General features: G+C 36.1%; 1 protein-coding gene and 1 long non-coding RNA gene across 4 annotated transcripts in view; one reads left to right on the top strand and one right to left on the bottom strand.

The window, feature by feature from the left end:
- Positions 1-23,992, top strand: part of CDH12 (cadherin 12, type 2 (N-cadherin 2)) — a 1,158,911-nt gene that overhangs the window by 722,971 nt on the left and 411,948 nt on the right. The window lies entirely within an intron of this gene.
- LOC105505586 lies at positions 425-10,717 on the bottom strand. Of its 2 annotated transcripts, none has more exons than XR_001000772.1 (4): positions 10,507-10,717; positions 8,929-10,238; positions 979-1,115; positions 425-599 (listed from the first exon to the last, which is right to left on the bottom strand). It is a non-coding gene; the product is annotated as an uncharacterized LOC105505586 (long non-coding RNA). The 2 variants fall into 2 exon arrangements; XR_001000773.1 differs by having other exon boundaries at positions 473-599; positions 8,929-9,003; positions 10,507-10,551.

Here is a 23,992-nt window from a genome sequence, read left to right on the forward strand (position 1 = left end):
AAAGGACATGAACCTAGGGGTTTGCATGTGGATGAACATAGAGGACGTTACGTTAAGTGAAATAAGCTAGTAACAGAGAGACAAATGCCACAAGGTCTCACTCTTGAAAGCTGATATCATAGAAGTAGAGAAAGGAGAATTGTGGTTTCCAAGGGTGGGGATGCTTGAGGAGTGAGTCAGGTGAGGAGACTTTGGTCTAAGGATACAAAAGTTCAATTACATAGGAGGAATACTTCAAGAGATCTGTTTTGCAGCATGGTGAGTGTATATATATGTATATATATATGTATATATACATATATATACATAATATATTGTATTCTTGGAAAATGTTGAGAGTGAACGTTAACTGTTCTCACCACAAAAGTAACTATGTGAGACAATGCCTATGTTAACTGGATTTAGTCATTCCAGAATACATACCTCAACATTTTGTGTTGTACATGGTAAATACATACAATTTTATCTGCCAATTTTTAACAATTGAACACTTGTAATCATTATCCTAAGAATTCCAGAAAGGTGAATATGAATTCCTTGTTTGACAATATGGCCTCAGGCAAATCACTTCATCCTGTCTTCCTGACAGTTTCACACTTCTATAAAACAGAGATAAATTATCATTTGTTTTTAAAAAAATTGAATTATGCCTCATGTTCAGCATATTGTCTGCCGCAGCATAATTAATAAATAATAAGTCGTTTTAGTTTTGTGTTGTTGTTGTCGTTGTTGTTCTTTGATGACGGAGGTAAACCAAGGAGGATGGGGGTCTTAAAACTTCTTAGTTTTTCCTTCTCTCTGGAGCCCAGCAGTGGCTTCATGAGATCAAATGTCTACTTTGAGGATCCAGTCCTCTGGTAGTACAGATGGGTCGTAGAGGAATTCCAGAATGAGATAGGAAAGGCTCAGCAGCCCCACAGCTCCGTGAGCTGTTATCATCAAATAGCAGCTGGGAGCTGGAGTTAGCTATGTGCTTACCTTTCCCCCGAGAAGGGAACTGCACTGATAACATGAAATCGTACCATTTCCCAACATGCGAAGGTGGTCTCTTTACATTCTCAAAGCCCTGAGTCGTAGCTATCTCTTTTGAAAAGTTGACATTATCAGATCAGTTACTGTGAAAACCAGAAACATGTTTTATTTTTGTCTTTTTATGTGAGTAAAAGATACAATAAAATCTTAGTAATTAAATATATTGACTTTAACTGTTTTCATTTCTACTCCTTTAAAAAGCTATTTTTCTTTTTTTAAAGCCTGAATCATGGCTTCTCTGTATATTTAATCTTCAGTCTTGGAATTGCTTCTGAGGGGAAAATTACTTTTAAAATAATTTTCTTTGCAATTAGGAAAATGAGGACCTATAGTCTTTACGTGGTCTTAATTTGGGAATTACTTGTTTCACTACTCAGAAAACAAAATTATTGGCAGTGGAAAAATTGCACACAAAACAAAGAGCTAATACCTTTGGTGATTTAATCTCTTGAAAAAGGATTTCAGCCTAGTATAAAAACTGGTAAGATATTTATCTACAAGTCACAGAATGACTTATCAACTTGATACTTTGATTGTTTATAAATCCTATCATAAGCCTATGAAGTTCTAAGCTGGTATTTCCCAAAGTGAGTTCCTTGATTTAATAATGCCTCCTACTTACAGCTTATTACACTTTTTTGATAGTCCCAGGAATTTACATTTATTCTAATTTCTTCAGTTTAAAGGCAGTAAAGTTTCCATGAACACAGTCTCAGTATCAGGCTGCATGTATTTGAATCCAGAATCTACCACTCAAAGATTGTGTGACCTTAGACAAGTCATTTAACCTCGCTGTGCCTTGGTTTGCACGTGAGTAAAATGGGTGTGGATAGACTCATGGCATGTAGAAGAATTAAATGGATTAATTAATGTAAGGCACTGATGTCCAAAAAGTGCTTAAAACATGTGAAGGATTTATGTAAGCTGCTAAATCTCATTTCTTAACCAAACAATTCTTTTTGTCCCCTCAGCTAAGGCCAAGACTACTCCGTGAGACTGTGCAATGTGTGTGCTGCACAACAGGGCCTTGTCGAGGCAGATGGAGAGTCTAAAATTCCATATCTGCCACCATCACCAAGCCTTATGCTCTTTTTTTTTTTTTTTTTTTGAGACGGAGTCTCGCTCTGTCGCCCAGGCTGGAGTGCAGTGGCCGGATCTCAGCTCACTGCAAGCTCCGCCTCCCGGGTTCACGCCATTTTCCTGCCTCAGCCTCCCGAGTAGCTGGGACTACAGGCGCCCGCCGCCTCGCCCGGCTAGTTTTTTTGTATTTTTTTAGTAGAGACGGGGTTTCACCGTGTTAGCCAGGATGGTCTCGATCTCCTGACCTCGTGATCCGCCCGTCTCGGCCTCCCAAAGTGCTGGGATTACAGGCTTGAGCCACCGCGCCCGGCCTGCATTCTTTTTGAGAAAGCGGGTACAGTACATGCAAAATAGTGCAACAAATTAGACCTTAAATATGTAGCAAATATTAACTCACTTTGTGAATAATTAATGATAATTGTCATATTAAAAAGTGTTAGTAGACAAGGAAGCCAAACGTTTCACAAAAGAATGTAAAGGGAAAAACCAAAAATTTTATGGAGAATATTCATACCTGAGTGGATGTCAATGTAAATATAATATATAATTAAAGCTATTTCCAAGGTTTTCAATCAAAGATCATTGGAACCATGTACTAATGTGTACGTACTTGAATGAAATACTTATTGAATAAATTTATTTATGAGTGAATTATTTTATTTTATTATTATTATTTTTTTGAAACCGAGTCTCACTCTGTCACCTGGGCTGGAGTGCAGTCACATGATCTTGGCTCATTGCAACCTCTGCCTCCCAGGTTCAAGCAGTTCTCTGCCTCAGGCTCCCTAGTAGCTGGGATTACAGGCGCCCGCCGCCATGCCTGGCTAATTTTTGTATTTTTAGTGGAGACAGGGTTTCATCATCTTGGCCAGGCTGGTGTTGAACTCCTGTCCTTGTGATCTACCCGGGCATGGTGGCTAATGCCTGTAATCCCAACACTTTGGGAGGCCAAGGCAAGTGAAATATTTTAAACATGAGTCAAAGTTTTTCTGTTTACTTATTACTGACTTGAAGTCTGTTGAGGTTGGAGATTAGATCATTCATGTAGGATGTAAGGAGACTCTACTGAAACTCAGGTGAGATCTTTCTAGAAGTTCAGGAAGCAGAAGAAACAGAATAGAACTAGTCAGGGAAAGCATTGCTTATTCTGCATTGACTGAGTACTTGCGTAATATGTGAAATTTTCTTAAAATTCTTGCTAAGGATGGCTTGAGATTGGGTCTAGAAAAACATATAGGACAACTCGAGTAAAACAAATTGAAGTATTATGGTTGAGACCATGGCAGGCTTTTAAAAGGGAGTCACCCAGTAAAGCAGTAGGATGTAGTTTAGTGCTGTATACTGTATACTTGAGCATTCAACTTGGAATTAGACATTTTATTGGGTAGACTTGTGTCCCCCAAGAATATATGTTCACATTCTAATCCTTGGTGCTTATGAATGTTACCCTTTTTAGAAGTAGGGTCTTTTGAGATATAATGAAGTTCAAATGAAGTCCTACTCAGTTAAGGTGGTACCTAAATCTAATGATTAGTATCTTTTATTTATTTATTTTTATTTGAGATGGAGTCTTGCTCGTCACCCAGGCTGGAGTGCAGTGACACGATCTCGGCTCACTGCAACCTCCACATCCTGGGTTCAAGCCATTCTCTTGCCTCAGCTTCCCCAGTAGCTGGGATTACAGGTGCACCATGCTCAGCTAATTTTTGTATTTTTAGTGAGACGGGGTTTCACCAATGTTGGCCAGGTTGGTCTTGAACTCCTAACCTCGAGTTCCACCTGCCTCAGCCTCCCAAAGTGCTGGGATTACAGGTGTGAGCCACCGTACCTGGCCAGTGATTAGTATCTTTCTAAGGAGAAAGGAGAAGGATATTTGAATACAAAGATGCAGGGGAGTTATACAAGAAAGAAGACCATTCAATGACAGATTTGGAGATTGGATTGATGCAACTACTAATTAAGGAACACCACAGAATGAAGGGAACCACCATGCATGGCTACTTTTTGTATTTTTAGTAGAGACAAGGTTTCACCGTGTTGGCCAGGCTGGCCTTGAACTCCTAACCTCGAGTTCCACCTGCCTCAGCCTCCCAAAGTGCTGGGATTACAGGTGTGAGCCACTGCACCTGGCCAGTGATTAGTATCTTTCTAAGGAGAAAGGAGAAGGATATTTGAATACAAAGATGCAGGGGAGTTATACAAGAAAGAAGACCATTCAATGACAGATTTGGAGATTGGATTGATGCAACTACTAATTAAGGAACACCACAGAATGAAGGGAACCACCAGAAGCTAGGGAAGAGGCATAGGACAGGTTTTTCCTAAGAGGCTCCAGAAGGAGCCCTCTGCTGCTTTCTGACTTCTGGCCCGAACTGTGAGAAAACAGATTTCTGGCCTTCTGAACTGTAAAATAAATCAATTTCTGTTATTTTAAGATGCCAAGTTTGTGCAAATTTGCTATGGCAGCCTTAGAAAATTAATATAGATATCTTCAAACGCATTCCCACCTCTGCTGTGTGATCACAGTTAGTTCTCAAAATCTTCATTGGCCATTTAATTAAAATAAACTAAAATCCATGACAACTTTAATGAAGGAATGTGGACAGTAGCCACATATAATACACAACTCAAAAAACTGTGAAGATTACATGAGACAATGTAGACAAAGTACTTAGAGTGATTTTGGAAATGCAGCAAATAATAAATGGTAGCTTTTAGTTTTAGAGGTAGCAGTCGGGACATATGGATGAGACTCAGAGATGTAGGAAGTTGGCACAGAAAGAACAAACAAGCATCAAAATCCCCATCACAGGAAAAAAAGTCTTTAGGTACTTAATAGATTTGTAGGTGGCCGTGAAGAAAAGGGGCATTGTACAGGAGCACAGTTCTAAAGTAGTTGGTATATTGCTTAGGAAATCAAAGAGCAGAAAAATAGCATGATTTGTGTACTTTAGGATGGAAACCACTGGTGTGAGATAGTAAGGATGGAAAAGCAAAAATCTGCTAACTCTGAGGTTGTGCACAGATGTCCTGACCACTACCAGATGAATATGATGTATGACAATGATACAGTTTAGCTGTGTCCCCACCCAAATCTTATCTCGAATTGTAGCTCCCATAATTCCCACATCTTGTGGGAGGGAACTGGTGGGAGATAATTGAATTATGGGGGCAGTTTTTCCCATACTGTTCTTGTGGTAGTGAATAAGTCTCAGGAAATCTGATGATTTTATAAAAGGTTTCCCCTTTCTCTTGACTTTCATTCCCTTTGCCTGCCACCATGTAAGATGTGCCTTTTGCCTTCTGCCATGATTGTGAGGCCTCTGCAGCCGTGCGGAACCCATTAAACTTACTCTTTTTTTTTTTTAAGATAAATTACCCAGTCTCAGGTATGACTTTATCAGCAGCATGAAAATGGATTAATACAGATACTTTTTTAAAAGATTAGGGATTAATTAATTACCAGTACCTACTCTTGGAGATACTATTTTCTTTTTTCTTGATAGGGCAAATCCAGTGGATTCCAATTGTTCTTTTTAGAGAAAACGTGACTTCTGTCAACTCCACTTAATTAAGAGTTTACCTTGGATTTTAATGTTGGGAGCAGGCAGAGGAAAAAAAAGAACAAACATCCTCCAAAGGGAACCAGAATGTATTACAAACTGAGTGAAAAGTCAGATACAAATGCCCAGTGTGATCCTTGAGATAAAAACAAAACTGACCATTGTTCATCAAATGGCATTAGTTCGCTAAGAAAATGGTCCTAGAAATTAATTTTGCTAAAAGGTCTTTGATGAAAGCAAAGTAAGTACAGAATGAGAATAACAAAGAGTCGGAGAATAAGATATTAATTGTCACAGTAGATCAATTTCTGGAAATCTGACTGGATGAGCAAAGTTAAGTTTCCATAAGAACATACTTCGAGAAGTAATATCACAAAGATGTGTCTGTATCTACATTTATAATACATGTCCATTTGCAATAAACAATATGTCTGAAGCTTCCTGAAGGTTATGACTAAGCTAATCCTATTTCATGTGGTCTTGTCTTGTTTAGCAGGTGGAAATAGACAATACATTGTTATTCGGGAGGGTGTTGTTTTCATATGATACAAAGTAAAGTTGATATAACTGTTTAGATGGAACAATCACATCACAGCTTACTTGAAGAGAAAACCCAAGCTTCCCAAGTTTAGTATATGATTTTTTTTTCTTCATCTGTATTAAGCAATAGCAAAACTAAGCCTTGATAGGGGGACACTTCCAATGTTTTACATTTTAGTTGAATTAAAATATATCTCCCTTCCAAAAAATAAGACCTATAAATGATTTGTTTTCTAGGTAACAAGTGTACAATGCCCCTTCCCTCCGTTTCATAGCTAAAGGTCTACAGTTATGAGAAAATGGAATAACATCATGGGATAGAGACCATAAAATATTTTAAACACATTTTTGTTACCAAGTTATTTTTTCTATCTTCTATTTTTAAATTATACAAAATATTTATTCATTTTGTGTTAACAACTTTGTTATTTATTCAGTCTGTTGTTAAATGGTATGAAAGTTTGAAAATTTAATCCTGATTGATATAAGAAGGAACATAAAAATATCTATAACAAAAATGTTTTCATGACTCCATCAATAAGAGATTAACCTTTTTTAAGGCCATGTTATGGGGTCTTTTACTTGAGTGCTTACTATCAGGTGTTTTAGATGTATTTCATTTATATTATTGCAAGGATTAAAATTAAATATACCGTAAGTGGAGAATTTGTATTATGATGGCCACTAAGACTATTTAAACGTGTTATATAGGTTGTCACACACCTCATTAACTAATATTGATTGGAATTCTGGAGTTAAAAATATTGCTTGTTTTGCAGATCATTACAATTAAGTGCTTGCAGCCACCAGAATCATATTTTGATAAAGTGTATATTGCATAACCCAGGCACATTTTCATGCTAGAAAAAATGTTTAAATGATATGCATTGTTTTGTATGATGGAAAGATAGGCAACCATTATGTATCTATTGCAAGGCACTGAATTGGAATATATTCAGATTGAATTTCTGAGCTGTGTTCTGCTTCAGACATTTCTATATTCTCATCTCAATACTTAGACCTTCTCTTTCTCTACTCATCTGTGAAGATGATAATTCACTCCTTCATCAGTGCTCTATTTTGTACCTTCGGTGTCCCTACTACGTGTCTGTCTTGAAACTACTGATTCAACAAAGTACTTTCTGCCACAGTTTATACCATTTTGGAGATGAAATACTTAACTGAATGTTCTGTTCATTTAGCCACTGCCCACCATTAACCTTGCTTTCTTCCTTTCTCTTTACCCATATTCCTACCTATATGGGTTAAAAATTTGATATATTCTGTGTTTATTCTTTGGGAGAGTTAACAATTAAGATTGTAGACAAAAGCATCACAATGAGAAAAACTGCCTTAGAGTTTTACTTGTGGAGAGTCAATATGAATTTGCCAAGGACCTATCAAGGTCAGTGAGGCAACCTAGCTCACCATCACTTTTGTGATATTTCAGTAAATAATGAAGAATCTCTTTGATGAACAAGCTGACAAATGTAATGGAAAGAACAAAGGCCTCATAAAAAGGTATCATGTGATAGAATCCTAGATCCCCCTCATGGCTAGCAGCTGGATGGACTTTGATAAATCTTGATAATTTTATATATTGTACATGCACACATACACAGATACATACACACAATTAGTTTTATGTAATTGCATATATATGATTTTATGATAAATGGCAGTAGCTATTTTCTCACAAAATGCAACTGTCTTGACATGGAATTGAAGAAAACTGGATTCAAGTTTCTTTGTTCCCAGAATCTCCCACCTTTCCCAAAAAGCAATTTAATTGCTGAAGACCTTAGTGTCTTCCTCTGCAAAACAGAGATGCTTGTGCTTGAGTCCAACTCTAGGATTGTAGTCCTCTTTTTATAATGTAAGCATAGTTTCTCCATCCGGGCATTCAGTTAAATTCTACAACATTGCCATAATCTGATTTGACTCTAGATAATATATATATACTCTATTTAACCAGATAGTAATTTACAATTTAACAACATGCGTATTTCATGTAATATTATTAACAGCAATTTAAATTAATATTTGATACATACCATTTGAATTCTTATAAGGTGATATTTGTTTTTAATTTTTTATTTTACTTTGTAATAAGCTCAAAATTACTACATCAAAATGTGGAAAGATTGCCACTTTTGATTTATAACAAGATGGGAAGAAATGTTTATAAAATTCTTATTAGTTAATCTAAGCAGGTAGAGGACCAGAATTAGTTAAACTTAGATATAGGAAAAATGCCTCCTTACAATGAATAAAACACACTGCACATTTTTATCCCAATTTTCTTTTTTACTTTTAGTGCAAAATCTTAATTAAAATTTTGATTATGAGGCATTGACAAGGAGGCCAAAAATAATCAAAAAAGTTCAAATCTATGTGCCTTTATTGTACTTGAAGACAAAATTGTAACTAACACTGTTATGATTAGTAGTACATTAATTAAAATGGTTCAAGCGGGCAGTAATATAAATCAATGATCCTTTTCAAGTGTTAGTTGGATAAAATTAACATTAACTCAAATCTGCTTATTTCCTGAAAGTATTTTAAACTTTAACCAATAGATATGATATTTAAAATTTACTGTTTTTGAAATCTTAGAAGCTAATTATATTTCTAAACAGTTAGTGGATAAATTAAGAAAAGAACACCTTATATTTCTAGGGAAAATAATTTTTTTTCTAAAATTTGCACTTACTTGAGTAGATAAAAGGACTGACTTTCAGAGATCACAATCACAGATTTACGTTTTGCTAGAAGTGGTCTGAGAACACTGGTAAAAATATACAGATGTTAGAGTATAATGGAATGAATAATCAGTACGTCAATAAACGTTCTGAGAACCTGCAATTTACTGGTTGACTGCATTCTCCTCAACAAAGGTCTTCCTTTCTTTTTTTATAAGTGGCAGTATGACTTCTCATTTATTTCAATGAAAATTTAAATGATTCTTACAAATCCTCTGAAAAGTAAAATTGATGTTTTTACAAACAGAAGTATATGCAAACAGTCACAGTATGCATTAGGACCACTATTTTTCTTACATGCCAGGTAGTTCTTCCATCCCGGAGAACACCTTTTACCTGAAAGGTTTTCTTCTTTTCTTTTCTTTTTTTTTCCTCACAATAAATTTGCATCTAAGTTATTTTTAAAGAGTCAGAAACAGTGCAGAGCATCTTTAAATTGATAAACAAGAATATGGGCTGGACTCACTCGTGCACGTCTGTAATCCCAGCACTTTGGAAGCCGAGGCAGGTGGATCACAAGGTCAGGAGTTCAAGACCAGCCTGGCCAAGTTGTTGAAACTCACCTCTAGTAAAAATACAAAAAATAGCTGAACATGGTGGCGGGCACCTGTAATCCCATCTACTCAGGAGACTGAGGCAGGGAACTGCTTGAACCCAGGAGGCAGATGTTTCAGTGAGCCGAGATAGCACCACTGCACTCCAGCCTGGATGACAGAGCGAGACTTCATCTCAAAACAAAAAACAAAAAACAAAAAGAATACTATACTTTTGTATTATAGTTCCACTCCAAATATGACAGTTAAAAAACAAATCAACCTTCTCTTTACAGAACACAGGTGCCAAACATAAATTTGCGTTTTATATGCTTTAGGTATATGTATATATAAAACCATTCACCAAAGACATGCTTAATTTTTGAGAGATCAAGGTGTAAATTAAGATGCTTTATTATTTTGGTCTAGAGTTTATATAAGATTAGTATGTTAAGCATTGTTCAAAAATACTAGTAAGTCATAATTATGCAGAATTTTCACAAAGTTTAATGCACAGAAAAAGCCTATCATTTTGGTTACTGTTATATCTTAACACTACTTTCTTTTAAAACAGACAATTAACATAATACACAAGTTATTAACATTATGGGCTTCTCCTCCCATTGACAATTAAATGCCTTTCTCTTTTTCTGAAAAGATGATGTGAACTAACAGGTATCAGACTTGCCAACAACGTTGGTAGACTGTTCCCAGCATATATCTGAGCACTGAAGGAAGAAGAAAGTTTAAATTGTTTAAAGGACTATAATTATCACACACAATTTATTAAGAAAAAAAAAGAATAGATCTAGTATAACTAATTCTGAGTAAACTAAAATGATAATAACTAATTAAATGCCTTTTAATCCCGCATTTTTGGCAGGTGTAATTGAGCCATGGTATTATTTCGTTATGATTGCATCCACATTTGCTTAAACTCAGCGTTCTGTTTAATGGTGGTAGGATGTAAGAACTGAATTTTGAAAAACTACTCACTGTCAAAATCTCTCCTTCCTATAGGAAATGTAGCTGAGTTTTCTTCTTGTGTTGATTCAGTATCCTGAACCCCATTCTCAGCTGGAAAAGCTACAAATCCTTTTAGTGCAAGATAAGATTTTATAGCCAGATTCAGTGGCAGACCATGATTTAAGAAATTATGTTTTTCCTTTGGTTTTTGTGACAGCGTAATCCCATTGTTCTACTACCCTAGCATTTCCTCCTTAGACAATGAGGCCAACACCCCTTCCTGTACTTCATATAGGCTTTCTTTTTTTTACTCTGTACTGTAATCCTGAACGCTTTCATGCATCCCATGGCTTTCATTATCATCTATACTTTGATAAGTCCCAAAATGCTATCTTCTGTTTATATTCAACTTTAGAATGCCAGGACTGTCTTCTCTAGTTGCCTATCTCAGAGGTACCTTAAATTCAACCTGTCCATAAGTCATCTTGTGCCCTAACCCAGATTCACTGCTTCTCCAATGTTCCCTATTCCAGTTTATGGCAACACCATCCTCAGTTTCTCATTCCAAAAGCCCAGGAGTAATGTGTAAGTAATAGATTCTGGAGCCAAACCACCCTATGGTCGTATGACTTTGGGCAAGTTATTTATTAACCCTTTGATTTACTTTCCTCATCTATGATGTTTGAGTATTAATGACACCTACTTCTTATGGTTATTGTGCAAATTAAATGTACTAATACATGTGAGAAACTTAAATAATGATTAGTACCTAGCAACTGCATTATAAGTGTTAACTATTGCTTTTCTTCGTATATTTTTTAAGTTTTATCTTCTTTGCCTCAGACCCACATTCCGTGAATCACTAAATTCTCGTATTTCTAACTCCAAAATATCTTTCAATTCTATTCTGTTTGTTTTCACCATCTTGGCTAAGTCCACCATCATCTTCTAATTGCAGATCTACTCGTATCGCTGCCTTGCTTATGGCTTCACAGTATTCCCATGGAAAAAACCCCAAAAGATTCAGTAATATAAAAACCCTGCTGGCCAGCCTGGCTTTAGAATACTTCTTTCAGAATGTGTCCACCACCTCCTCCTCTGTAAGTCTTTTACTGCACACACCTTCCAATCTCACTAAAGAACTAAGGACGCTCTTCCCTCCTAATGAAGTTGTGTTTACTTCTCAGGTCTCAACTTACATACAAATTTTTCCAGATAATTTCCTGAAACACTCACCTCTCTCACCTGACTAACTTGGTCCATCTACTCATATAGATAGTATACCATTTGCCATTCTAATTAAGTAATGATGTGTAGCTTTTTTATTCACATCTGTCTCAAAGGTAGGGACAGTGAGAGAGAATCATGCCATTCAAATAGAAGTTTTTTTCTCAGCATCCAGCACATCAATTCACCATAGTAGATGTTCAGTGAGTATCCGTCCAATTAATGAATAAATGTCCAGCACTGTGTCCTACCCTTATGGATACCATAGTTTGGGAAGAAGAGAGCTGGCAAAAACAAATGTGAGAAGTATGATAATGGATACATTAAAAAGTGCCTTGTTGTCCACTAGGAGGAAAGGTTTTAATTTAATCTGAGTTGGTAAAGAAGGTCTACATAAAGAAGCTTTGTGATTTCAGGCTGAGGATAATGGTGAGCAGGAGTTGGCTCGGTGAAGGACCTGAAATGTGAGGAGGGCAGACTGAGAGAAGATCACTCGCAAACTCTCTGAAGCAGAAGGTGTAATCTGTGTAACACTAGAAGGCAGATGTCCACTTCACATGATGGTGTGAGTTTGCACAGCGCCATTGCCTTGGTGACCTGTGTGCCCTAAATCCAAGGGTACTCTCCCAGAACATTCTGCTGTGATAAAGATTCTTGGGACTTTCTGATTCCTGAGTTGGGAAGAACTTAGTTCATATAGTGGCAAGTTGGAGGCTCAGGATATGATTCAATTTTAATAAAAACAGTAACAGTAATAAAGAAATGTATCAATTTTTGTTGTCAGTTTGTAGACTAAAATTCTTAGTTTATGCATGTGCACCCACAAATACACACATGCACACACACATGCACAGAGGCATTTCTGAAAAAACGCATACAAAAATACAGGATTGGATGTATGCGAAAGGAAACTTACTTCTCTTTTTACTTTATACATTTTTAAATGTATAAATTTCACTCTTGTTTAAAGTTATTGTGTGGCATTCTTTTGGCATAATTTATGTAATCAAAACTCTCAAAAGCTAAATAAAAATTAAGCAGAAATACACTTCAAATTTAGCCAATAGCTTGTCTAGTATGTCTGACTTAAGTTAACTTTATGGTATGAAAAATGTGCCTTTTTTTTAGCTTGGAAATAGCCACACTTAGGTATACCTTGGAGAAAGGTAATATGGGACGATAGCACTCTGCAAAAATTATAATGAGCTATTGTTTGTATAATTTTTAATCACTAATATTTAAGGCTTGATTTTCTACGATGATACTTAAGCGTGGGATTTCTCTGCTTCAAGCCATCTAAATTAGCTATGCAAAGGGGTGAAAGTTCCTGGGATTTGCTTGGCAACATGTTTCTGAAAGGCCGTTTGGTGCAGCTGCCTTCCATTTGTTTCATCAAAAGACTAAGCTAAACTAAAGTAGTTCTTCATGATGAACTGGCAGGAAAGTGCCAAGATAGTTTTATTGCTTAGCAACTTGGCAGGAGGAAATGTTAAAATATTACAATCTCTCATATCTGTGAACTGAGACAGGCTTTCAACCGATGGCTCTCCAGCTCGAACGTGATTAAGATGCAGCCACATGGCCCTGGCTTATATTTTGAGCTGATAGGAGGTAGATAGGGAAGTTGGATACTTTTAAATGTATAAATAGTAATTTCTCAGAAAACATTTGCTGATTTGAGCCAAATGCTAATCTAAGGAATTAAGCTGTCTCTGTTGTGATGTTGATAAGTACTGCAACCCCTATTGATCAATGGAATTTCCTTTGCATTTGGGAAGGAAGGATACATCTATTGAGAAATTGTACGCCAAGTAAAATCCTGAGACAAACAACTTTATAGAAGAGAAACTGACAGTTTACCATACATTTTTGGAATTTAAAGAGTTGTTGTGGTGTGCTTTCTTTTTGTGCAAATTATGGAATAGATGAAAGTGACAGAGTGATGACACCAGCTAAATGGAAGCATAATGTAGACGGTTATTGCAGATGCCTTACCACACAGCTCTGCCAGCACACATGCTTCCTGCAAACCTCCTGCAATTTAAACCCGTGGACTCCTTCAACTAATGATGCTAATTTGCCAATGGAACAATGGCTTTCTTTGCTAAACACTCAACTACAAAGGAATGTGTGTTAGCCGACAATGTATGTGCTCAGTAAAAACTGGCAATATAACATGCACATTTTAAATATAAAGACCATTTTCATTACCATGTTAGATCATAGGGATTGAATTAATAAATCACAGTGTAAATAACTCTCCAGAATTATTACTATTATTTTTAATGAAGAAAGGTAATATTTGGGGAAAAATATATGGTACTAAATTTTTCCAAAACATCAAATTACTGGGAGAAAACTTTTAAGAGTACTGATTTCCTGTTTTGTCTTAAAGGATTTCGGTTTATAATTGAATTTATATTAAGCATGAACAATAGTTTCTAATTGATAGTATTTCATTCAAAGCTAGCATCTTCATGTACATAGATGAGTCCAACATATATAGATATATGTGTGTGTGTATATATATATATGTGTGTGTATATATACACGTAGATATATTCAATTATATATATATAATTGAAACTGAATAAGATAAAATGTGTCATGTCCATAATTAGAGAAATTTGACAGCAAAACAAAAGATTAACTAAAATCTTTGTCTCTATGATGTTAAAATTAAGATCTTACAGATATGACTTAAGACCGATTTGATCTTATTCGTATTCAAACATGCATTTGATGTGTTAAAATTAGCATAATTTAAAAAATACTTCCATCAAATTCGAGAGGAATGAATTTAAATCACCTTTTGATAAATATAAAGGGAAGACATTCATTTTGTTTTTTCCTCAGCTTTATAAAATATCAATTATTATGGCCACTTTGGGAGCAAATTTTAAGAAAGAAAAGCTACGGAAAATTTCACTGACATTGAAAAAGACATTTAAGTGATACCTACTTGTGTGTTCTGAATTGATTTTAAGTATAATTTTAATCTTTCTTTATTTTGTATTATAAGATAAACATAATTGTTTCATATTTCTAACACTTTCACATTGCAAATGAGGTACATAGGCCACTTGATTGATGAACAGCCTTCAGAACCTAAATCTTTACAATTGCTAAGCCAAGCTGCAACACTAAAATACATTATTTGAACTGTGCATGAAAACACTAAAAGACCATCAGTACTATTTTTTAGTATCACAAGTCAGGGAAGATTAACTTGAATTTAAATAACAAATAAAGTTACCACAAAGGGAGCAAGCTTTTAAAATGTGAAATAGCTCTAGCTCTACAGTGGAAATCTTGTGGTTTTCATATGGTAATTTTTTTCATCAACATATCTTTTTCTATTTTCTTAATTCAAAATGTAAAACTAAATTACACCTCCAAGACCATGTTTTTCTCATTCCTTGTTTCAACAAATGGCTGATATCTTTCAAAACTGTCATTTTATGAAATAAGCAGTAGTGTAAACAGAGAAATAAAAGAGGTTATCCAGAGAAAGTCCAGGTGTTTCTCCAGCCTAACCTTAATGACAGTTTATTGCTGGTCCGTGGGGCCCAGTTTTGTTTAAGCAATTATCAGACTGCTTTATTTATGCCGCCCATGTGCCTGTTTTTGGCAATGGGGTCGCAATAAATTACCAAAATAACGTTAATGTTACAAGAATAGGCTACTTTAAAAATAGGTGGCACCAATTACAATTGAAGGAGAATAGTTAGATGAAGATTTAAATTATGCCAGTTGCTCCTGGGAAATTGATGGGATGGATCCAGAGGATCTTCCCTGACTTGTAATACATGCATGTACAGGGTTATTTCTCACAATTAAAATCAGAAATGTTAAAGGGGAACTTACAATAAAAGAGAAGGCCAACTAATCTAGTCATCATTAATCACTGAGAAAGACCCAGTAGTATACTTAGTAAATGTCCTAAAGCAGCATCCAGAGAGAGAGAGACTATCAATCCCAAACGACTCAAAAAATCTTAAGGGAGATGCAGAATTACATCAATATTTTACATATTATAACTGTAAGACAAAGCTGGGAAGGCCTGTTCTGATATAACTTGCATACACAGTCACACACCTGGGACCATGTAGAATCTACTACTAAAACGTGAATGGCAATTAATATACCAAATATGAAAAACAAAGTTCAAACAATATGTGTTTGCTGTCAAGATTACTTCTGAGAAAATTTGTAAGGCAAGTTTTGAGTTGTAAGAGGCTCTTAGAAATAGAAACTGTGCTTTGTAAATCATACTATAAGGCCAGATTAAAGAGTTTCATAGAAGAGAGATTCACACTTAAGACTAACAAATGCTTCGATTTTAGAATGATTCATGAATTTGCTATTTTTTTCATGATGTCAGCTCATGTTTGGTTTTTTGCTACTGATCATTTCATCTTCCCTTGCTTACAATTCCAGAATCATTTTATTTAATTATTTATTTATTCATTTATTTATTCTGCTTGGTCAAGGTTTCAGGTCTTAAACGATATAGGCTTCATCACAATAGTAGACTTCTTCCTACTTCTGTTTATGTCTGTCTGATTATGGTATCAGCATTATTTTTTCTTTACAACTTTAGAGCTACAATACTCAGGTAAAGTGGGTCCCTGGGATTTAAAACTCGAAATAATTAATATGACACCACAGTAGTAGACACATGCTTCTATTAATATGCATAAAACAGAATCACAGAGTAAATGCACACATTAGACTTTTGTATGTGGTTGATGATAATGTATATGTAATTGAGGATTTACCAAAGCATGAGTGTCTTAATTTAATTTAATGTAACTTAATTTAGGAGAGCTAAGTAATTAAACATGAGGCCAAAGTACATAAGAAAGCGGCAGCCCTTTATTTCAAATATGCACACACTCTCCTGCGAGGTTCTCTGGTCCTCAGGTGTGGGGCGGCCAGGGAAGTCGTGCGGGCACTCCCTGTTGAGATTCTCCAGTTCACAAATGCGGGGGCGAAGAAGTCACACCGGCTCCTGCCAGCGGCGGACTTTTATGCATTGGTACTGGAAGGGGGAGGGCAGTGGGCGTGATAAGGGCGTGGTAGGGGCGTCTCCATAGGCGTGGCCCGGTAAGTTTCCATCTCTTCGGATTGACGTCACCTGGCACATGCTCGGTTGATCTGTGTCTTCCTGGGCGCCGGCGGCATTTTCCCACTGCGGGAAAGTTGGTGAGAACCTGGAAACAACAGGTACTGCTCCATCTTGTTCACCTTCCTCCATTTTGTCCCTTCTCCCTCACCCAAACAATGAGTACAATTAGGCATACAAGTTCTTCTTTATAATGGTATTTTTAGTGCCAAATATAGGCCTCCAAAAGGTTCTTGGTGGATATACTTATTGTGAGATGGCATGATTTGTCTTTGATGCACGCTGCCCCATGTTAGAATGAACTGTTTCATGTGGGGGCACGACACAGGTAAACATTCATCTGCTCTCATTTATGGGAGCTTCTATTAAGTAAAATTGAGAGTTGTGTTTTTTTTCAGCAAGTTCAATTATTTAGGGTGACCTCATTCCACATGGAACTCTTCCTCCAGATGTCCGTGTTGTCCATATTGAAAACTCCCACCTTCCAAAATGTTTGTTGACCTCTTACCTTCTGATTGAGACTGCATTTGCCTCCTGTCGTTCCACTATGCCTACCCTCTTAATTTCTTTTTTCCTGCTCTACTTCTCTTATTTTTCATCACGTATTTCTTTCAAATCTGCAATATAACTTACCTATCCATTATATTTATGACTTATTTGCTACTTTCTTTTTCAGGGTTAGATTTTCTTCTGTTTAGTTTATTCTCGAATTCCAAAGTGTTTGGGAAAAGAACTAGATCATAGTAGGTACAGTGAAAGCTGATTATTTGAATTGGGTCATTCTTGTCAAACCCAGTAAAAACAGAGTCAAGAGGGCAGGGACAAAAAGGACTCAGGACACAAAACGTTGCTCCCCCAAAATGTAATTCACTGCAAGTCTGGCTGCTGAAACTGCCTGCTCTAACCTGACAACCGTTTTATCTAATAGTTGCCAAACCAACCTGCTGCAAATCTAAGACTTACTTTACCCACCACCATCAGTCACCAGTCAGACGTTCCAGCCTCCCAGAACCTTACCAGTGCCACCGAACTTTCTTAAAGAGCAATAGTTAAAATTTCTCTTTTTAGTAAAATCTCCAGCCCTCTCTTCTTCTTCAGACATGCTGAAGACAACCCGGTCTGAATATATGCCCCGATTTGCGAATTATTTCTTTCTCTCTTTTTTTTTTTAACAATGGTTTCACAGAGTTGTTTGCTTAATAAATTATTTCTTTCTTTTTTTTTTTTTTTACTTTTTATTTTTATTATTATACTTTAAGTTCTAGGGTACATGTGCATAACGTGCAGGTTTGTTACATATGTATACTTGTGCCATGTTGGTGTGCTACACCATCAACTCATCAGCACCCATCAACTCGTCATTTACATCAAGTATAACTCCCAAAGCAATCCCTCCCCCCTCCCCCCTCCCCATGATAGGCCCCAGTGTTTGATGTTCCCCTTCCCAAGTCCAAGTGATCTCATTGTTCAGTTCCCACCTATGAGTGAGAACATGCGGTGTTTGGTTTTCTGTTCTTGTGATAGTTTGCTGAGAAGGATGGTTTCCAGCTGCATCCATGTCCCTACAAGGACACAAACTCATCCTTTTTTATGGCTGCATAGTATTCCATGGTGTATATGTGCCACATTTTCTTAATCCAGTCTGTCACTGATGGATATTTGGGTTGATTCCAAGTCTTTGCTATTGTGAATGGTGCCGCAATGAACATACATGTGCATGTGTCTTTATAGCAGCATGATTTATAATCCTTTGAGTATATACCCAGTAATGGGATGGCTGGGTCATATGGTACATCTAGTTCTAGATCCTTGAGCAATCGCCATACTGTTTTCCATAATGGTTGAACTAGTTTACAATCCCACCAACAGTGTAAAAGTGTTCCTATTTCTCCACATCCTCTCCAGCACCTGTTGTTTCCTGATTTTTTTAATGATTGCCATTCTAACTGGTGTGAGATAGTATCTCATTGTGGTTTTGATTTGCATTTCTCTGATGGCCAGTGATGACGAGCATTTTTTCATGTGTCTGTTGGCTGTATGCATGTCTTCTTTTGAGAAATGTCTGTTCCTATCCTTTGCCCACTTTTTGATGGGGTTGTTTGTTTTTTTCTTGTAAATTTGTTTGAGTTATTTGTAGATTCTGGATATTAGCACTTTGTCAGGCGAATTGTTTCTTTCTAAATTAAATGTTAAATTTAGAGGTTCCTCTTTACATTTCTATTTTGACTTCAACAGTCCTCATTAATATTTCTTGAATAAATGAATAAAAATATCAGAATTAATGTGCGTTTTGAAAAATATCTTATGAAATATGAGAGAAAAATTCATTATATGCTTAGATCCTTAACTTGATTGGTGTTCACCTTGAAATGTGCTCTGATCTTATGTAGTCTGGTTTTAAAATGTTAAGAAAAAAATACACTTAAAAATGGATCTAGTCATTTTTACTCAGTAGTGCCATATCATTTGAAAAACGAAAACACTCTAAGGTGTTTTGTTCCTTTGTTTTTGTTTGATTTGATTTTCTTTTTCTTTCTTTCTTTTTTTTTCTTATGTGTTCAACCTCTTTAATGTGAATAACTGCTCTCAGTTGAACAGTCTCACAGCATCCACTTACAGTCTCCGAGTTGCCTTCTCAAATGAAAGCTTAGTTAAAGACACTACTATCTTTTATGGTGCAATTTGTTTGCTCTTACACTGGTTCACTCTCTTTGCATTTGATTTCCTCAACTGAGCAATTGATGACAGATTTTTAAGGTCTACTGTCCATTGCAAACAGCAGGTTTTAAAAACTCCATCATCATCATAAGCTTAATGAGTAAATGGCTGGAAGCTCAGCAGCTTGGTGGGGGAAGTGTGTGGAGGTTTGACTCTGACAGCCAACTTGCTGTTGCTGTAATTAATAATGAAATGCTACCTCTCTTGCTTTTTATGTGGAGACAGGGAAAGTGACAGGGATTATGGAGAGAAATAAATTTACATTGTAGCTTTAGAAAGCATCCATAGCTTTAGGAGCTCAATACATACAAAATTACTGTTAAGATGACAGTTCCCCAAGAAAGTAGTTACAAAAATATTTAAAGCTCTGGGCTGAAGAATCAGGACATTGTAAGAATGGAGGAGAAAAGACACTTTCTGGTATCCTGTCCCTCCTTTCCTGCTGCTCAATTTCTTTCTACTCAGCTGCTTATAGAAAGATCAAAGATATAGCTAACTTGTCTCCCTGAGTGAATCTATTCAATGTCACCACCCACGCACTTTCCAACAGTGACAAAAGTTCCTATCACATTCCTCTTCTCAACTCACCTGATGGATCCCCCAACTACACCCCACCCCCTATCCTAGAAAATATTGCATTAAGAAGTGGAAGTATTGTGGGATTACCTGAATGAGCCCTGTCAGTGAAGTCCATGTCATTGACTATTAAGTCATGTTTACCACAAGCAAATAGCCCATAGCTCGAGTGTAACTCTCACCATCTCTATCCTTGTCCTTCTTCCGAATCAGTGCACATGTGCTATCTTTGCCTATTAGAAGTGATGGGTAGAACTCTGCATCTTTCCATTCATGGAATCTGATGATGGTACAAGATCATGATGGTCATGCCAGCTTGGTAAACTGGTGGAAAATTAGGTGCAGACTCTCATAATGAGACAAAGTATTATGTGAAGTGAAGCATCTTGGATAATGTTCCCTGTAATTATTTTCCCATTTGCTTTTTTATTCCTTCTTGTTTTCCCTGTGCAAACTGCATCGTTAATACGGCTACTTGGCAAGTGGTTGTTCCTCATCTTCAGCCATTATCCCATTTCATATTTACCCAAAAGCCTTACTTGTGGATAAGAATAATCGAAAAAATGAAATTAACTAGTTAGATAACTACTGTAACTATCTTTTATGCTGAATTAAAATAACCTGATTAGGTGAATACTAGCATACTTTATTTTAACTGTTCACTTCATCATTAACAAGGGTATAAGTTTAATTATGCATATGTACATATAATTATGTATAGATGTATATAGTACAAACAAATTTAACCATTTTACTTATCCACATGAAATTGTTTCTTTTATATACAGGATGACTTATAAATAAATTCATAATAGAGAAATTGCACGTGTTCTGACAATTAGATTTTTGTATTATTATTGTATTTAGAACTTACTGGTAAAAATTTCATGAGGTAGTTAAAAACTAGATTAAAATTTGTAACTGAAAAATTTGTCATTTGGGTTGAATTACAAATACGAGTCTAAGTTTTATCTTCAGTGCCTCAGAAAGGCTGAATTAAATTCCTTTTAACTAGTTTCTAAAATGTCAGAAGTGCTACAGTCTTCCCACAGACTTCTGAATTGGATTTAGGGCAAAGTACAACTTGAAATAGATGAATGGATATGAGAGTTCACTAATGATCATTCTCAACTATCTGACTACAACATATTCTCAAAGACAAACTTGCCAAGTTAAATGATCAAAGGTATGCTATGATATTCTTTTGAAGACCCAGATACCTTCTAGTTATAAGATACTAGTTAAAAATAAGCACCTCTAGAAATATTAAATAGCAAAATCAATTTTACTCATTTCTCATAGAAGAAAAATTAAGAACATTTCAATGAATCTGAAAAACAATTTCGTGTATTATCAATCTTTAATTATTTATGTTAAATTTCTGCTTATGTGTCTGAGATGATCGTGAAAGTATTCAAACAGAGAAAACCATTTCAGTGTTTTATCAGTTTCTAAAATGACAAATTATTTTCGGGAAATAATATTTAATTTTGGAGTGGAATGTGTGATAATCAAAAACAAAACATGTTTGATCAAAACTAAAGCATCTGTGCAAAACATGGAACATGGCAACGTGAGGCAGTGGCTCCTTAGAATTTGGTTCAGTTACTGTAGCTAGAAGGAATCCTGGACCCGAGTTGCGTAGACAAGTTGGATGAAAAGCATATGTAACCTAAATCCCTGAGACTCCCCCACTCCTTCAATGGTCTCTTTTTTTGAAAGTATTTGGGGAAAAATAAATGTACCTGGATCAGGCCCTGTCTTTTGGTTTGACTTGTATTTGACTACAGGTATGAACCCCACCTAGGGATTTTCCTTTCCTGACCTGGTAAGAGCCTGGAAATTAACTATTAGTTGTCTAAACAATTATTCCGTGTTTTCCCCTCCTATTCTTAAAGAGTTCATTATTTTTTCCTCTCCTAGTCATGCACAATGCCTCTTGCACAAGGCTGCTGTATTCTCAGGGGGAAATACAACTAGGCATCCCAAAACAGCAACATCTTAAGATTGTGGATGGTTAATATAACTGTGGCAAGTATCTAACAGAAAAAGACAAATAAGGTAAACACAACAGCAAAGTCACTTCATGGATTTGTCCTAGTTCCTAGCAAGGGCTCCCTGTTTGCAGGTCTGTTCCTCAAACTCTCTGTGCTCTCAATCACTTCCAAAAATTTTATTTTTTTCCTCCATAAGACTCCCCTCATTTCCTCCTCCTGACTAAACTGGTACATCCCTCAAGCAGGTGCTTCCACTCAACAGTGGAAAGAGGTTGTTGCACTTCCAATTAAGGCCTTCCATCTATATGTCTATGTTTATCTGTACCTGTATCTATTATCTACCTAATTACAAGTAGAGACAGAGAGGGAGGTGAGGAAATTGAAATAGTAGTATAAGAAAAGAAGTTCCCAAAGACAATATATCCTATAGAGACTTTGCAGGCCCTCCATGGAGATACACGTTTTAAATTTTTATAAGGAAGAGCTTAAGTTCTCCTTTCCATAGTTTTTTGCTTCCTAATCATGCCCACTGCTGTGTAAGATAAAGGAGACACATTACAGTGCCTTTCAAAACAACCCAGCTCCCCTCGGCTATTAGATCTGAGGTTGCAGTATTTCTTTACCGTGGGCCAGATTAAATACTTAGGCAGGTCTCTCTACCCACAAAACATTTCTATAAATTGAGAGGGATCTATAGATGAATGTATCGTTCCTTAGGTCTGGATAATCTGAGAATACTTCCTTCAGGTTCATGTAGCAGAAAGAAAAATACTTCCATTCTACCTAAAAAGAGTTTCTTGCAACTGAGATTTGCCTATTCACAGTGTGTGCAAAGTTGAGAGAAAAGAGCCACATTCGGGATATGGCTCTCTCTCAACAAGGAACAAGGTGACCTAGAATGGTAGGAGTGGAGCCATTTAATCACTCAGGAAATAAATTTTGCCATTCCAATTCTGAAACTCTAAGAGCATTTTTAGACAGGCATGCGGGAAGAATACTGACACCAATAGCTAAAATCAATCTATCTTATCCCAGCAACTATGGAGCCAAGCTGGGTTAGGACTATAGACAGAGATAAACAATTAAGTCTGCAGAGCCTAACTACATGACTAATTGGTGAAGATGCATTTTTCAAACTGTGACAGTTGTGTCTAATTAATTGAAAAAGTATATTTCATCTATAAGTGATAGCCAATGCCAAATTCCAGAAGTTTGATTTCCTAGTTTTCTCAGAGATAGTGATTTTTAAAATGTTTATATAGAAACTAACAGACATATCTATACAGAGTCGTATATGAATGTTCGTTGCAGCTTTCGTATTAGCCCCAAACTGGAAAAACCCCAAATTTCCCTCAAAATTATAATGGATAAAATGGATAAATTCAATGAATATTGAATACGAAAATGAAATACACTAAGCAATCATAAGGAACTAACCACTGATGTACTCAATGATAAGAACAAGTTTCAATAAATAAGATGCTGAGATGAAGAGAGAAACAAAATAATGCACACATACGATGTCACTTATACAAAATTTAGAAAACGTGTATCTTCTACATAATGACAGAACCTCGGTCAGTGGTTGCCTGTGATCAGGGATTGAGATGGTGAGGGCATGTGAGAACTTTGTGTGTATGGTGGAAATGTGCTGTATCTTAATTGTGGAGATGGTTAGCAGGGGATGTACAATTGTCAATGTGCATCAAACTGTCTAATTTAATATACATTTTATTGTATATTATAAATTGATTTTCTAAAAATCGTATACACTAATTCAAACTTCTTATAGCTGAGCACATTTTATATTAGGTGTTTATCTTATATTTACAGACAATGTCTAGTAAGCCTCAGAGATGTCCAGTGGGAT

This window comes from Colobus angolensis, unplaced genomic scaffold (genome assembly GCF_000951035.1).
Source record: "Colobus angolensis palliatus isolate OR3802 unplaced genomic scaffold, Cang.pa_1.0 Scaffold127, whole genome shotgun sequence".
NCBI classification, from domain to species: Eukaryota; Metazoa; Chordata; class Mammalia; order Primates; family Cercopithecidae; genus Colobus; species Colobus angolensis.